Here is a 16,220-nt window from a genome sequence, read left to right on the forward strand (position 1 = left end):
TGTTGGAGATTTATTTAAAGATTTAGTTTATTCTACTCATTTATAAGTAAAGCTGAGCTGAGCATTGAAACAAAATATATTGGCCGGGCACGGTAGCTCACACCTGTAATCCCAGCACTTTGGGAGGCTGAGGTGGGTGGATCATGAGGTCAGGAGTTCGAGACCAGCCTGACCAACATGGTGAAATCTCGTCTCTACCATAAATACAAAAATTAGCCGGGCTTGGTGGCACGAGCCTGTAATCCCAGCTACTCAGGAGGCTGAGGCAGGAGAATTGCTTGAATCCCGGAGGCGGAGGTTGCAGTGAGTCAAGATTGCTCCACTGCACTGCAGCCTGGGCGATAGAGTGAGACTCTGTCTCAAAAACAAAATCAAAACAAAACCACCACCACCAAAAAACAAAATATATTGAGCTGGAGATTGCTTTTAGCACTTTGTGTTATTCCTCAGAAAGACCATTTTGTTTGTCTCTGATTCTTTCTTTAGGATACAACTCTGGATGTGGAATTGCTAGAGAAAAGGATGTATATTTGCAAAGCCCTTGAAGAGCAATGGGAACTTTTTGCCAGGTCGCTTCAGTGCAGTCAGGTGACAGTGCTGTACAGTCTGCACCATGCTGCTCATCAGGTTAAGAACCTGGCCTATAGGAAGCACTATAATAAATCTTTATCCATCGGGTGAAAGGATGAGGGAATGTTTAGATGAACCATGAGGGGAAGGGTGAGCTCACTTGATGTGCTGAGCCAGCTGTGTTTGTCTACCTGTGTTCATACTCTTCAAGTAAAGGACACAAACATCAAAAGAATCCACATTGGTTAACTGCTCACACCTTGAAGTTAACTAACCTTCAGTGTTGGACTCATGAACTTCTATCATTAGATAAATGGGTTTGGTCATCTTTATACAATTCATGCTAATGTCTCCTCTAATCAGACTTCATACTCATACCTATTCTGGCTTCAAAACCCTGGGTCATACTTGATCTTTCGTCAAGAAGCCAGGCACACATTGCCTGTAACCATTGCCAACATGCAGCACAAGGCACGTTAGCCCTCTGTCTTAGTCTGTTTTGTATTGCTGTAAAGGAATACCTAAGACCAGGTAATTGATAAAGAAAAGAGGTTTATTAGGCTCATGGTCTGCAGGTTGTACAAGGAGCATGGTGCCAGCCTCTGCTCAGCATTTGGTGAGGGCCACAGGCTGCTTCCACTCATGTGGGAAGGCGAAGGGAGCTGTTGTGTACAAAGATCACATGGCGAGAGAGGAAGCAAGAGAAAAGTGGCGGAGTCGGGTGTGGGGGTAGGTGTCAGGCTCTTTTTAACAAACAGCTCTAGTGAGAACTAATAGAGTAAGAACTCCCTCACCTCCAAGGGAAGCATTAATCTATTCATGAGGGATCTACTTTTATAACTGAAACATCTCCCAAAAGGCCCCCTTCAATTCTAGGGATCAAATTTCAACGTGAGGTATGGAGGGGACAAGTATTCAAACCAGAGTACATTCTAAAAATCTCCTGACTATGACTTCATAGTGTTACTGTCATCCCAATAAGGCCATGGCTATTGATATTGTCCCAGAATCTATGGCCAGAGTAGACAGGCAGATTCCAGAGGTGGGGGGGACAAGGTATTGGGACTCAGTTCTCCATAAGTCTTTCAAGTTTCTGCACATCTCATGGGCAGAGGCACTGAGAGCTTTTGTTTCCAACTATCTTTCCAAGGATGTGTGTATAATAGCACTTTAACATAGAGAGAGTGTTTTTTTCTGGGGCAGAGGGTGTATTTGTTTGTTGACCGGCAATGTCTCTCTCTGGGGCAAAATTTGGAATGTTTGCTTATAATCCCTTTAAAAGATAAGGGTTTCCTAAACTGGGGATTCCTTTCCTGTAATGCAACCCGCTGTATGTGCAGGAGTTACCTGGCTCTCTACACATTGCTATGTTGGATTTGGGAGTCAGGGAACCACCAATGATGATGATATGGCTACTGCTATTTCTGAGTAATAAATCATCCGCCTCTGACCCAGGAGTCTTGCATCTTCTGCCAGTATCCAGGAATTGTGGTAGAATAACTTATTAGATTTCAGGTAGGGTAAGATGCAGATGCTTTACAGTTCTTAATGCAAGATGAGAGTCCAGAAGTGAGTTCTGGGCTGAATCCAGAATTGATGGTGAAGATCAAAACTCTGAAGCAACATTCAGGACTGAGAAGTTTCTTGCCATTTTCATGATCAACTCGGGCAGTGGGATAAGCCTCAACCTCAAACAGGGAGCCATTGCTGAGTCCTCCTATGGGGATTGAGGGAGACGAAAGAAGGATAAAATAGAGGTAGGACCTGTCAGACAGGAGGCAAGACTCAACTCAGTCAAGCCTTGTTGCCGGTCAATAATCTTCATTAAAAACAAAGTGGTGATTGAGAGTTATGGACAGATTCTGGTATCACCCTTTCATTCATCCAAATCTTCACTGTATCCTCATTGTGTGAGGGTCAGGAAGGTCTGCTGTGCTTCCTCCTCCAGGGTTGTAGTGAGGCTCAGATGACATGGTGCATGAGAAAGCTCCAATGCAAGAGGTGAAAAAGCAAGGATGTTTTTCTCAAACATAGCCTGGTGCTTTGTTAACTGAAATAAATAGATCTAGGGCTAGAGTGAATATACCACTAGTCACCATTTGTGGAACACTTATTGTCCTAAGCACTTTACATTCATTGTATCATTTAATCCTCACAAGAAACCCATGAAGAAAGTCATATTATCATCCCCATGTTAGAAATGAGAGAAATGAGCATGTGGGAAGAGAAGACATAGCACACAGTAACTAGGAAATGAGGCAGATCGTGGAATGACTGTGACGTGCTCTTCTCTACTTCCACTTCCTTGCATTTGGGTACCACCTTCCCTGCTCCCTGTTCCGGATTCCTTCCAAGATGCAACAATAGAAGTGAGATCAGCCATGTGACCAGCCACTTTTGAAGAGGCCCTCACTGGTTCTATGCTGGATGGTTCCCCACCGTAAAGCCCTGATCAGAAACTCTAAGCTTTCTCATCTGCTTGCCTGTTTCTCCCTCATTCTGTGAGCATCAGGAAGTGAGGACAGCATCTCCAAACATAAATGTTCGATGAAGGCAGTCAGGAATTCCAGGGTAATACTGGGAGGTAAGGAAAGAACAGTCAAGCCAGGACAGAATCTTTGCTTCACAAGCAGGTAAGAAAAAACCTTGCCATGAAAAGGAGATTGTGTGACCACTCCTGGTATCCCCCAGGGTTCAAAGGCCAGACTTACGTGAATATACATAAAAAACAAACATCTGCGCCCAATTGCTTCCATCTGAGAATGGAGTAACAGAAAGTTGGGAGTAGGAGGGGAGGAAAGGAGGCTGTTCCCCTTCCCGTAATTTCCTGGAATAGAAGGAAAGAACCTGGCCTGTTACTGGGGGATGTGAGTCCAGCTGCAATCAGAGCCCACCCGAAGCATGGCATTCAGTGGTGCGCAATGTGGATGACAGACATAACTCAGAGCAAGATCGGATGGGAGTGGGCAGGAGGAAAGGCCTTCTAGCTCTGTCCTATGTGGAACTGTCAACAGATCAGAGGGAGAGGAGAAAGGGTAAATAGAATCTTAAAAAGACTTATCTTGAGGAAGGGTGGGAAGACCATGTTTGTAGGTTTTTAAGGGGGAGGAGACAGAAGGGGAAATTTAGGCCAACATCCAGAATTCATGGAGTCCTCCAGGAATCATCTTCAGGAGTAAGTTCCCATCCCTGATGCTCATCAAAGAATGTGGGATGACTTGCCCCCAGCTGCAGAGGCAACTTGGTATGGGAGTAGGATGCAGATAGATGTGAGTTCAAATCTAGTTTCCAGCACTTTCAGACTGTGTGATCTTGGCTTAATATCTTGAATTCTAAGTGTTTTTCTTCCTTTAAAGCAGTAAACTGTCTGGTTCCTGGATGGTCTCCATCATGACATCTATAATCAACCCACACATTGTAAAAAGGATCTTTTCATCAGATGAGTGAGAGAGGAAGGTAGGGACCAAATAATCTTTAATGTCTTGCCCAACATTCCAAGGAAATGAACTGAACATCAAAGTGACTCTGGGCAGTTTGCACCGCCATTCCATGCCTCATCAAACACATCATTTTTTCTATGTATTTTTTCCCTCATAATTCCAAAAGGGAAAAAGATAGATACACCTAAGGGAGAAGAAAATGTAAATAAACTATTATGACTCTAATGTGAAGGTTTTAAGGGTGACAGGCTCTGTGAAAATGCTGATCCAAACAGGCCAGGCATCCCACTGGCAATGACTTTCCTTCTTAATGTCAGTCCCTAGGGCCAGTTGTCTGCTGTGTTAGTGATACAAAAGGCTCCATTTGGCTCCATTTCAGACAAGTTGAATGAACATCATTAGAGAAATGGATGAGGGGTGATGGATGACTAGGATGAAGTCACAGAAAGAGAGCAGATCACATTTGCTTTTGACTCAAAACTGGGAGGAAGAGTTGAAATGCTGGCTGACATCATCAAGACTCTAAAAGGTCTAGGCTGGTTGTAACAATGAATTGAAATGAATTCAGTCAAATTTAATAGAGGAAAAAATCTAAGATCCTGCATCTGGATTATAAAATGAACCAAGCTTTGTAAACATAATGACAAGGAGTGAGTCAAAAATGGAAAAGATTGATTGATTTGGCTCCAATAAACTATAAAACATGGATGTCAAAAACACTATAAACAAGATGAAAAGGCAAACTATAAACTGAGAAAAATAATGGCAAGAGTGGGTTGATATGTTTAAGAGGTCTTTCAAATCAATAAGGAAAAGAAAAATGCTCCACTAGAAAAAATGAGGAATGAATGTAAACAAACAGTTCCGAAGATGAGAAATCTTCGGAAATGGTCAAACAGCATGTGAAAAAGGTTTATCCACAGTATTATAAACATGCAAATAAAAACAAAAGTGGAATACATTTTTTCCCCTATCCGATTAACAGTGACTTAAAAGAGTAATGAGAATCAAGGTTAGCAGAATGCAGGAGAAGCAGACATGCTCAGCCACTGTAGGACAGTATCAACTTGCATAACCTTAATGGTGGCCAGTTCTGTAATGCATATCAGTAGCCTTAAAAATATCAAAACACCTTGACCTAAAATTTCACTTTTAGGAATTTGTCCTAAGGAGAAACTAGAGAAGGATACGAAGATATAATACAGTAAGGAATTTGTGACAGGATTATTTAGAACAGCAAAATGTTAGTAACAACCTAATGCTCAATAATGGGGAATTCACTAATTAAGATAATTAGAACAATGAAATATCATGGTATATTAGTCCATTTTCATGCTGCTGATAAAGACATACCTTTATCACAATCATGGCAGAAGGCAGGTAGGAGCAAGTTACGGCTTACATGGATGGCAAGAGGCAGAGAGAGCTCATGCAGGGGAACTCCTCTTTATAGAAACATCAGATCTCATGAGACTTATCTGCTATCCCAAGGATAACATGAAAAAGACCCACCCCTATGATACAATTACCTCCCACTGGATCCCCCCTCCCATGACATGTGGGAATTGTGGGAGATACAATGCAAGATGAGATTTGGGTGGGGACACAGCCAAACCATATCACATGCAAATCTTAGAAATCACTGATGTGAGAAAATATTCATAGTATGTTGCTGTGGTACACATGGAGATGTACTGCTCAGATCCCCCTTCAAGGAAGGACTTGCTACCATGCATGTTAGTTCCATCAGGGTTTGTCTCAACTGCAGAGAGAGACAAGCCATGGACACATCCTTCTTGACTTGTACATATCCAGTGATTTTCTGAGGTAGGGGCATAAAAGCCCCACCATTTCTGCCCAATGCAGAACATTCTGGTATACCATTTATGCTCCAGAGCTCTCCACCAGCTTGGCCTGGCTTATGTCAAGTACTCCATAGGGAAACAATTCTCCACGATTTTAAAAAATATCCTATAGTTCCTGGGATTTCTGAGCAAAGAACACAAGCAAACTTGGTTAAAAGATGACTGAATTACTAACATGTCTTGCAACTTAGAGATTGTGTATGGCTCCAAAGAGATTTAGAGGCTTATCTTTCTTGGAGATACTTGCTCACATTCTAGGGAAATAAGTCTAGATATGCCTTCCTTTCCCTGCAGAAACATATATTTATATTCCAGACTCAAAATCTCTCTTCAGAGGGGAGGATGGGCAGAAGTACTAGCCACCATATATAAGCTCTGAATTCCATGAGGTTTTGGGTTGCAATCTATGTTGCACCCCTGCAGAATGCATGCATAGGGTAACACCTGGCCCTTATTGCATTGTCCTGTGGGGACTGGGGTATGAGTGAAAAAGGTCTCTTCTCTGAACCAGAGATTTAGTGTTTCCTGCCTTAATCAACTTTTCTCTCTCTCCCTTCCTCTCCTCGTTCTCTATACAATAGATAGATCAATGCATATGTATGCATATATATGGGTGCATGCATGTATATGTGTGTATGTATGTTTTTATGCATGTGTATGATATATAAGTAACTTAACACCTGCATTAAAGTTTGACTTCTCCCTCTGCCTTACCTGTCTTCCTCCCCCTCTCTTCCTTAGGTGTTGATCTCAGATAAACGTCTTGCACACCTCCAAAATGGTCTCAATGTTTACCTCTGGAGAATTCAGCCTGCAGTAGTTGCTGAGTTAAAAACAAGAGCAGTCTATAGAGCCATACATAAACATGATAAAATTTTTGTACTTTATATGAGGTGCATTGAAAAAAAGAGATGACAAAACTAAAATATTAATGATGGTTTTCTTTTGCTGGTGTGAATATGAATTGTTTTGTGCTTTTCTCTATTTTCCAAATGTCCTGCATTGAACATGTATTACTTTTAATTACAGGGTGTGCCAAAATACTATTGCCATCAGCTGTATTCAGCAGGAAATGGAGGTGGGGATGGGGATGTTAAAGCTGATATTTACAGAGTGCTGGCTATGTGGCTGGCACTATTTTAAGCAATTCACATTTAATTTCTCCTTATATGCAATCTTACAGGGGAGGTATTATCATCTCTTTCTCATAAATGAAGGAAACTGACACCCAGAGAGATAAATAACTTTCCCGAAGTAGAGGAGTCAGCGTCTGAATCCAGTCTTCCTGGCCTCAGAGCCTGTGCTTCTACACTCTCAGTGTTCCCATCTTAGCCTCATCCTCGGGCACACAAATTAGGACCTGGCATACCTGCCCTTCTAAGAGCAACTGCAGAAGCTTAAATCTCATAAACGGTTACTGAGATCTGATGCTTCTTACTGGCATCTGTGCGGCCATGACTGTGTTGAAGGAACAGCTTCTCTTGTTCTGAGTTTTGTATCTTGTCAAAGGAGAGAGCAGATGCAACGAACCTGTGCAACTTTTGCCTGTGAACTGCCGAGGGTCTAAGCAAGCTGTTTACAGAGCACGAGTCTCACTTGAGGTCTGGTTCACAGTCCAAGTACATTTTTTCTTCTTTTACCCATTAGACTTCAACCTTTGAAATGAGATGGATTTGGAAGACTCTTGCATAGGGTTTAGGGCCTCAACATTCAAGTAGGACCACACACTCTCCATCCTCTTGCCAAAGTCAATACCTAATGCTAAAACAGCTTTAGAAACTTTGGTTTTATTTCCCGTCTTCATTTTTCATGGGTGACACAATCTTTCAGTTAGAGATACCTCTGGCCCTGTAGCGGTTCCTGTATTCCTCTCTCTCTTTAAGCATGATCTGTTTGAGTTTAGTAACGGCTCCTTATCCATAGTGCCTAACACAAAGTGGGCATTCAGTCAGCTAACTCTAAATGCCTGATGATGGAATGACTGAATGAATGAATCAATGAATGAATGAATGAATTATTAATTGATTCAAGTTCACTAAAGGCAGAGCCATGTCATCCTTGTATCCTCAGCAGTCCTGGCACAGACCATGCATGTAGTGGTAGGTGCTCAGTGAATCATTACTGAGTGCCTTGTAGATTCCAGGAAGAATATTAAAGTTGTGGAAATAGTGGTGAACCCCACAAGCATTTACCCTGCCCTGGCAGGAAGACGTGAATGAATGAATGAATTGCTCCACTGTTTTGAGTATCTTAGTTTGCAAAGCAGCAAACACCACACTTGAACCTGAGTTCTCTCTGAAGCACTGCTTCTCCCACAGAAAAGTCGGGGCACCAGCAGGGAATGAGGGGTGTGCACTCAGCTGGATGGTTCAGTGGAAGAAACTGCAAGACACAGATGAGATTAAAAAGAAGCTGGGCAGGTGTGGTGTCTGCAGAGAAGGCAAAACCAAAACAGAAGAATCAAGAAGAATTAGAAAAATTGTTCACTGAGGACCTGATGAGGGTCGGGACACAGGAAGGATGTCAAGCATCTCAAGAGTGGGAGTTGTTAGGGATGAATCCAAGACAAAGTCTGCTCGACCACAGCAGGTAGCTTTGGACATGCTCCCCTGCTGCGACTGTGACCAGGAGTCAGTTTGCAGCGAGACTGCATCCCTTTTAAAGCAGCCGTGTCCTGATTCTTCCATGTGACAGATCCTTCTCCAAAGTCAGAGTTGTTTCACCAGGAGTTCCAGGATTCAGGGTATTCACACTATGAGCACAGAAAAGGCCTTTCCTTGGTTCCTGGCTCACAGGTGAGATGCATGGAACCTGCTGGGTCTTTTCCAGGCTCCCCAAAAACTTCGCTTTTACCCCTACCCCGGCTGACATTGACAATCCAGTGCATCAGGGTGGCCTTATCAGTGGCTAAGATATTCAAATAAGTTCATGCTAACTGGAAAAGAGCCACTGCCCTCACCATCAATGCCCCTCCCATGAATGCCCCCTCCCTGCCACTTGGTCCCTTTGCTGGTACTGGTAGGGATGATGCCGGGTGCAGCAGGAGGCCCTCAGGACTTTCTCCAGCAGCCTTACATTCTATTTGGTTGATGTCCATTTGATACTGATTGTTCAATATTTTTAATATTCCCTTGCCTCCTGGTAATTGTTAATCCCCTGCCTTAATGGTAATTGTTTATTTCTGTATCTCCCTCATCCCTAGTCCTTTCTCCAGACTGTAACCAGAGTAATCTTTCTAAGGTGCAAATCTTACTGCTTCTTTGCTTAAAATACTTTGAAGGTTTTGCACTGGCCTCATTAAAGCCTCCAGGTTTCTTAACGTATGTTTCAAGTCTCTCCATGCCCCAGCCCTCCTCCAGCCTTACCTAAGCCTGCTGTTCCCTCTCATACTCAATTACAGCTGCATTGATCTTCTCCATTTCTTCAAGAACTACACAGTCTCTCCTCTCCAGACCACTCCTGGGACCTCCTGCTCCCTCCCTGACCAACCCTGCTCCAACTAAGTCCTAACCTCTCCATTCCCGGTGCTTCAACATTACTCAAGTGCCGCTTCCTTGGTGAGTCCCCGTGCTGTAGGATTCTCCCACAGGAGCACTTAACATATTTCATTTTATACACATATGTCTGCCCTCAAAACAATATGCTGTATGGGATGCAGCCGCAGGTTATACCTGTTAGGTATACCTTTGCATTTCCACCATCTTCCATGCTGCCAAAGATACAGAATGGGTGACAAAATAGATGATATGGTTTGGGTATTTCTCCATCCAAATCTCATCTTGAATGTAGCTCCAATAATCCCTGTGTGTTGTGGGAGGGACCTGGTGGGAGGTAATTGAATCATGGGTGTGGATTTTTCCCCTGTGCTATTCTTGTGATAGTGAGTAAGTCTCAGGAGATCTGATGATTTTATAAAGGGCAGTTGCCCTGCGCATGTTCTCTTGCCTGCTGCCATGTAAGACATGCCTTTGCTCCTTCTTCACCTTCTGCCATGATTGTGAAATCTCCCCAGCCACGTGGAACTGTGATTCCATTAAACCTCTTTTTCTTTACAAATTACCCAGTCTCGGGTATGTCCTTATAGCAACATGAGAATGGACTAATGCAATGAATATTGGCCAAGAAAATGTTTCTCCCATTAGGATGTGAGCTTCTTGGGATCCTGGATTTCCTAGAAATGCCCAGCCCTTCTCCCATTGCATGGGAGTCTAATGAAGTGCTCAGTGAATATTTTTTGCAGCTTTGAATAGAAATATATTTGGATGCATGAGAACCAGTTTTCCATGTCTGCCCCTTAACTCTGTGATTTTGGGCAAGTCCCCTTCTGTCCTGGAGTTCAACATTCTCATTTGTACACTATGATGGCAATGACTCTGCAGAGTAAATACAAATGAGAGTCAGCTCCCCTGTGACTCTCCCCTGTGCCAGAGACTGTCCTGTGTGCTGCAGGAATTTTATCTGATTAAAAACAATTCATTTGAGTAGATGTAATTTCCCCCTTCTATAGAGATTCTGAGAAGAACAACTTGCCCAAAATAAAACGGAGAGAAAGGTCTGAGCCAGGATTTCAAACCATCTTACCTGTGTCCATAGTTTATGCTCTTTTCACTATCCTCTTGTCCTGCCTCTATGGAAGGATAAGATGATCTGAGATTATCTGTCTGTCTGTCTGTCTGTCTGTCTGTCTGTCTGTCTATCTATCTATCTATCTATCTATCTATCTATCTATCTATCTACCTACCTACCTACCTACCTACCTACCTACCTACCTACCTACCTACATACCAGCTATCTACCTATTCTATTTTATCTATCTACCTACTTACCTATCTATGCCAGCACAGGGCCTGACACATGGCAGATATGCAATAATTGATCACTAGAAATGGTTTAAGTCTCATCTTGCTTGGAAGTAGGTTATGAACAAGGTGGTCCTGTTGAATCCCTTATAGTCCTGGGATCCCAATATGTGGAAGCAAGAGGAGGTGAAGGTCATGGCAAGCTTGTTTCCTCTCAGCCCATTATCCTGCTCCTGTAATGTCATTTGCAAATTCCTGTAAGCACAAAGTAGCCACTTTCCAGTAGGGCAGATGCACCAAGGAGAAGGGTTATGTGCCTTTCCTCATGGCTAAACTTGACAATCATGGAGTTTCTCTTAGTCTCACAGAGGAGGAGAAGCACATTCACTGCTCACTTGCTCACTCATTTCCGTAGTTATGGAATAGTTAATAATCACCACCATTTACAGAAAGCCGGCTCTGTGTTAAGGGCTGTGCTGAAGATATCCTCACAACAGTCCTTCCGTAGGCTGTAGCTACAGCGACAGAGAAGAGCTAGAGAGAGCTTCCTGGCTGGTAATTAGGAAACTAAACACAGAGAACCTTAATAACTGACTTGCTTAAAGTCACCTAGCTTGTTAGTGGTGAAGCTTAGATTTGGACCTGGTTCTGCTGCTTCAAAGCCATTTCACTTCACTATGAATATAGCGTTAGATAGCACAGTCATTTGTTGTCCAAAAGACGTTGGGGAGTGGCGACATCAAAGACGGTCCTTTTCATGCTGCCCAGAAAGAAATGCCTTTCCCTTAAAGAAAAGGAAACTCACTAGACTCTCTGACCAAGTTTAGGTTGTAAAATTGAGGTGTTGACAAAAAGCCCATGGATCAATTAGAAGACCTCTCACAGTCTCGCTCTCTCTCTCGCTCTCTCTTTTTATTTTTTGTGAGACAGAGTCTTGCTCTGTCTCCTAGACTGGCGTGCGGTGGTGTGATCTTGGCTCACTGCAACCTCTGCCTCCAGGGTTCAAGTGATTCTCCTGCCCCTGCCTCAGCCTCCTGAGTAGCTGGAATTACAGGCATGCACCATCATGCCTGGCTAATTTTGTTTTTTTTTTTTTTTAGTAGAGGTGGGATTTTGTCATATTGGTCAGGCTGGTCTCGAAGTCCTGGCCTCAAGTAATCCACCCACCTTGGCCTCCCAAAGTACTGGGAATACATGTGTGAGACACTGCATCTGGCCTCTCAGAGTCTCTTTTAACCCCTGTATTTTGCTTGTCATTTCCTTATAAGAGTATGGTGGTGGACAGAGTTTTGTTCTAGAGTCAAAACTTGGGGTTTGATTCTCAGCCATGCTGTCACAGGCTGTGTGGCTCTGGCTGGGTAGGACATGTCATCGCTCTGAGCCTTGGTCTCTTCCTTGTCATAGGGATTACATGAGGTAATTGATGAGAAGAACTTGGGCCTCACTGAATGGTCAATAATTGGTAGAAATCAGGTCACAAAATCTATGCGTGGGATTTTGGCATCAGCTGTCACAGACAGAGTTGTTATTTGGGCTTTTTCCTACATCCAATTTCTTCCTCAAAAGAAAACCACAAGCAAAAAACAAGAAGCGCAGAGGCAAAATAGGCTTCAACTCTCCCTACAGAAATGTTTCTGAGGGTTATTAGCTCAGCCATTTTCCATTAGCAAAAATAAATCGCTCAGAAACATCTGGGTCACATTCGTCAGGAATTTGCTCTGTGCCGGCATTTCATTTTCAAACCCAGAGGACGTTTTGGACCTATTGCCGTGCCCTTGAGAAAACAGAAGGGTTCCAGAGCCCACCAGGGCTCCCACTTCCCTATCTCTCTTTTTCATTTCTGAAAAACTCAGGCAGTGGCAGCCAAACAATGTTTGGGTGGGCTGGTAAAGAAAATCCTTTTCTGGCTGCAGACAACTCCCTTTCTGCCAGCTCTCAGGCCTGTGCACCTGGCCCCGAGCCCTGAGGGTGAGGATTTGGGGTGGTGGTGGGAGCTAGAGACTGATGGTGCCATGTGGACAGGCAGTGAGGCGTCTCCAGGTCAGAAGGCATGGGGTTGCTATGGCAGGACCCCTCTGCCGTGGGAAATTTCCTGCTGTTTAGAGCTAGCCCTTCTGCCCGCAGCTCTTGGTTCCCAAGTAGTTCTCATAGTTCAGCACAAAATTTGTCAGCTGAGGCAGAGATTCAGCCAACCTGAGCAGGTCCCTGAGGGGCTGATGTACTCTGGAGATGGTTGTCTGTGCCTGGATGTCTCCAGTCGGTGCCATGGGAGATAGGTGAGCTCAGAAGGATGTAATTGTTTACTGGCCTTCAGCCACGCAAAGTCAACTAATAACTACATGTTCATGGTATTTGCCCTAAGAGGGTGAAGCCTGGGCAGTGAAGCAGGGGGTGAGGAGAGGATGCAGAGGGGATGTGATTCAAGGGGAGCAGTGCTGGGGGCAGAGGCAAAAGTGGGGAGCTTAGGGATCAATTAGGCAAAAAGATTCTGTATTGATTTTTCTATGAAATGACTATTTTTCCATTTATACTGAAAAACAACACTGGGCCTGTCAAAGGCCATCATTCTAAATGTGTACAGTCAGAACACCAACTAACAGCTGAGCGGAATTAATTACCTCTCCCCAAGACAGCTTCAACCGTTTGTTAACTGTTTTATGCCTCGAGCCCTTCACTTCTCAGCATCATCCTCCTGTCTCTTCTGCCAATTTCACACCTGCTGCCGGGTAAATCTTCATAAAGCAAGCTTCCTGCCCTGCCGCTCCTGTGCAATGTTTCCTTATAGCCTGGGGAATCAAATCTGGGGGAAAACAAATTCTGTGGCTCATAGTTTCCAGCTTCCCGCCCACAGCTGCCTGGTGGAAGACAGAAGAATTGTTAGAATTCTACTTTAATAGTTGAGTAAATGGAGGCACAGTGAGGTTGAGTGCTTACCACCTCAGGCCCCTTTGCCCCACCCAGCTAGCTGCCTCTCATGATCCCCAGATCTCCGCTCACCTAATGTCCTCCCCAAGTTCTTCAGGTAGGGGCTGACTTTACCAACTTTGAAGGCTGACAATGCCACCTGCACCAGCTCTTCTCCCACTTTCCAGTCCCTTCCTTTCCCTAAGGCCGCTCTGAAGAACCATCCCCAGCCTTACCTAACCTGCAGTCCTCTGCTATTACTTACTACCACCACTCTATCTCCTCTAGTTCCCACTGGCTCCCCAGCCTCCAACTCACTGGGCTTCCCATGGTCTAAGTTTGTGACATGTTAATTTAGCCACCTTATTTATATTGAGGAAACACAGTACCAGCATTTACCCATTGTCCAAACCTGAAATTTAGCTAAAATCTGCATCCCAGGCAAAAGAGAGGATGGCTCAGTTGAAGAATAGGGGTGGATGGTGTACAGGGGAGATGGGACCTTGCATTGCCCTTCAAGTAACAAGGGGATGGGTTCCCAACCCTTGATATTCATTCTTGCTTGAAGGAATTGACAGGCTACCACGGAAAAAGCACTGAACTTGAGAGCTGAGCAGCTTGGTTCTGCCAACTTTCTATAACTTTGGGCAAACTACTCTCCTCTCTTTGCCTCAGATTCACTGCAGCTTAAAAAAGATTGACCAAGATGCCCTCTAAAGTTCTGAGTGTGACTCTCTAGAAGACCCAGACTCATTGGATTAACACCATCTGTAAGTGAAGTTCCCACCTGAGGGATGGTCTTGGTTGGTTCCCTAGCCTACCTATTATAGAATCGTCTCCAGGGTTGGTAGCTGCCCTTAGTTTCCCAGGAAAGATCTCAGCTACCTGCCCTCCATCCTGGCATGATGCTCTGGGATTAATCTTCTTCCAGAGACAGAGATAAAAATAAATCATGCGCTGCTCCCCAATCAGTTTGCACATCTTGTTCCTCATAAGCAGCAAGACCAAATGAATACAGGGCTGTTGGGGCTCCTGGGTCCTGATACGGAGGCAGGGGGCCCAGGCAGGCATATGGCTAGCAGGCCGGCTGTACTCAGAGTGTTATTTTCAAAACTGAAGTGGAATCTGCTTCAGGCCCGAGCATGGTAGGTGGTCTCCGTTCTTGGATCATAAATCACTGAAGGTAACTATTTTTCCTGGCCTCACTTGTGACCCAGTATAATGTTATTATGATTGGAAGGATGGTGGAAAAGGGATTTTTTTTCTGCTGTTCTAATCTCCAGGGTATATAAATCTTTGTACTTTCACAGTCCCAGGGACCATGTGTGATGTTGTAGAGAGCATACAGGAATGACTCCCTCAGGTGCTGGTGAGGTTCTCTGCCGCTAACTCACTTGTATTTTCTAAGCCACAATTTTTCTCATCTGTAACAGGAGTTGTAGCTAGTGGTTCTCATTCTAGGCCTCAATGATTTTCTGAAAAAAGGTGTTCATGAAACCAACTCAAAGGATCAAGTCTACTAATAGCTTTGACTGACATTGGAGTCCTCTTGTAATTTGGTCTCCAGTGGTCCTTCTGCCTTCATTTCCAACCATCTCTCTGCTCTGCTCTCTCATTTCACCTAGTTCTCTTTGATGTGGCTCACTGTTTCACACTTCTAAGCTCTGGCATGCACGGATTCGTCTACTTAAAATTTCTATTTTAAAATCTTCTGTACCTGATGAAATCTTTTCATTTAAATCCCATTTCCCATCTTACCTTCTCTGTGGAGACTTCCTAATCTCCTTCTGGCCTGATGGGTTAATGATTTTGTTCTCTGGGTGCTCCCAGAGCTGCAGGTAATTACCTCCATCATAGTGTTCATGTACAGAACCTGACACCAATCAGACCCTGGGCTGAGTTCCCTCCACAGTCTCCAGTGTCAAAAAGTTCCTATGTTCATAATCTGTGGTCCCAGAATGTGACTGTATTTGGAGATAGGACCTGTAAGGGGAAATTAACATAAATGAGATCATTACAGTGGTCCTTAGTCCAGCCTGACTGGGGTCCTTAAGAGAAGAGCAAGTTTGGACACAGATTGGTGTCCTTATGAGAAGAGGAGTTTAGATACAAACATTGTAGAGGCAAGATGATGTGAAGAGACAGAGAAGATGCCATCTACAAACCAAGGAGAGAGGCCTGGAACAGATTCTTCCTGTATATTCCCCAGAAGGAACCAACACTGCTGACACCTAGTCTTGAACTTTTGGCCTCTAGTACTCTGAGAAAATAATGTCTGTTGTGTAAGCCACTCAGTCTGTGGTACTTTGTTAAGGCAGCCCTCCCTTGCCAGCCAAGACGGACCCTCCCCACACATGGTTCCCGTGAGTCTCCATCTTGAGGCAGGGAGCCCCTGGAGGCCCTTGAAGGCAGGGTCTGTGTTTTATTCTTATTATTTTTTAATGTTTCGAAATCCGGAATTCATTGTTTCTCAAAGCACGTCTCAGACCTCTTGTACCAGAATCAGTGTTTTCTAAACTGTAGTTTTGGTCACAAAATTAGCATAGTGAGTCACAACTAGCATTAAAAAAACATGAATCAGATTAAAAAACAAGAGCCCAGAATAGGCACATCTGCGTGGCTTGGAGGTTGTAAGGGAAATT

The 16,220-nt window shown here is 44.0% G+C and overlaps 1 long non-coding RNA gene across 3 annotated transcripts in view; it reads right to left on the reverse strand.

The window, feature by feature from the left end:
- LOC123575269 (uncharacterized) overlaps positions 1-16,220 on the reverse strand; it is a 70,469-nt gene that overhangs the window by 6,764 nt on the left and 47,485 nt on the right. Inside the window, exon 4 of one of the 3 annotated variants that reach the window (XR_006700519.2) lies at positions 15,095-15,561. The exons of the other annotated variants lie outside the window; for them this stretch is intronic. This is a non-coding gene — a long non-coding RNA (uncharacterized lncRNA). Of the gene's footprint in view, positions 1-15,094; positions 15,562-16,220 lie in introns of those variants that run through there. 3 annotated transcript variants of the gene reach the window in all.

This window comes from Macaca fascicularis, chromosome 8 (genome assembly GCF_037993035.2).
Source record: "Macaca fascicularis isolate 582-1 chromosome 8, T2T-MFA8v1.1".
Classification (NCBI taxonomy): Eukaryota; Metazoa; Chordata; class Mammalia; order Primates; family Cercopithecidae; genus Macaca; species Macaca fascicularis.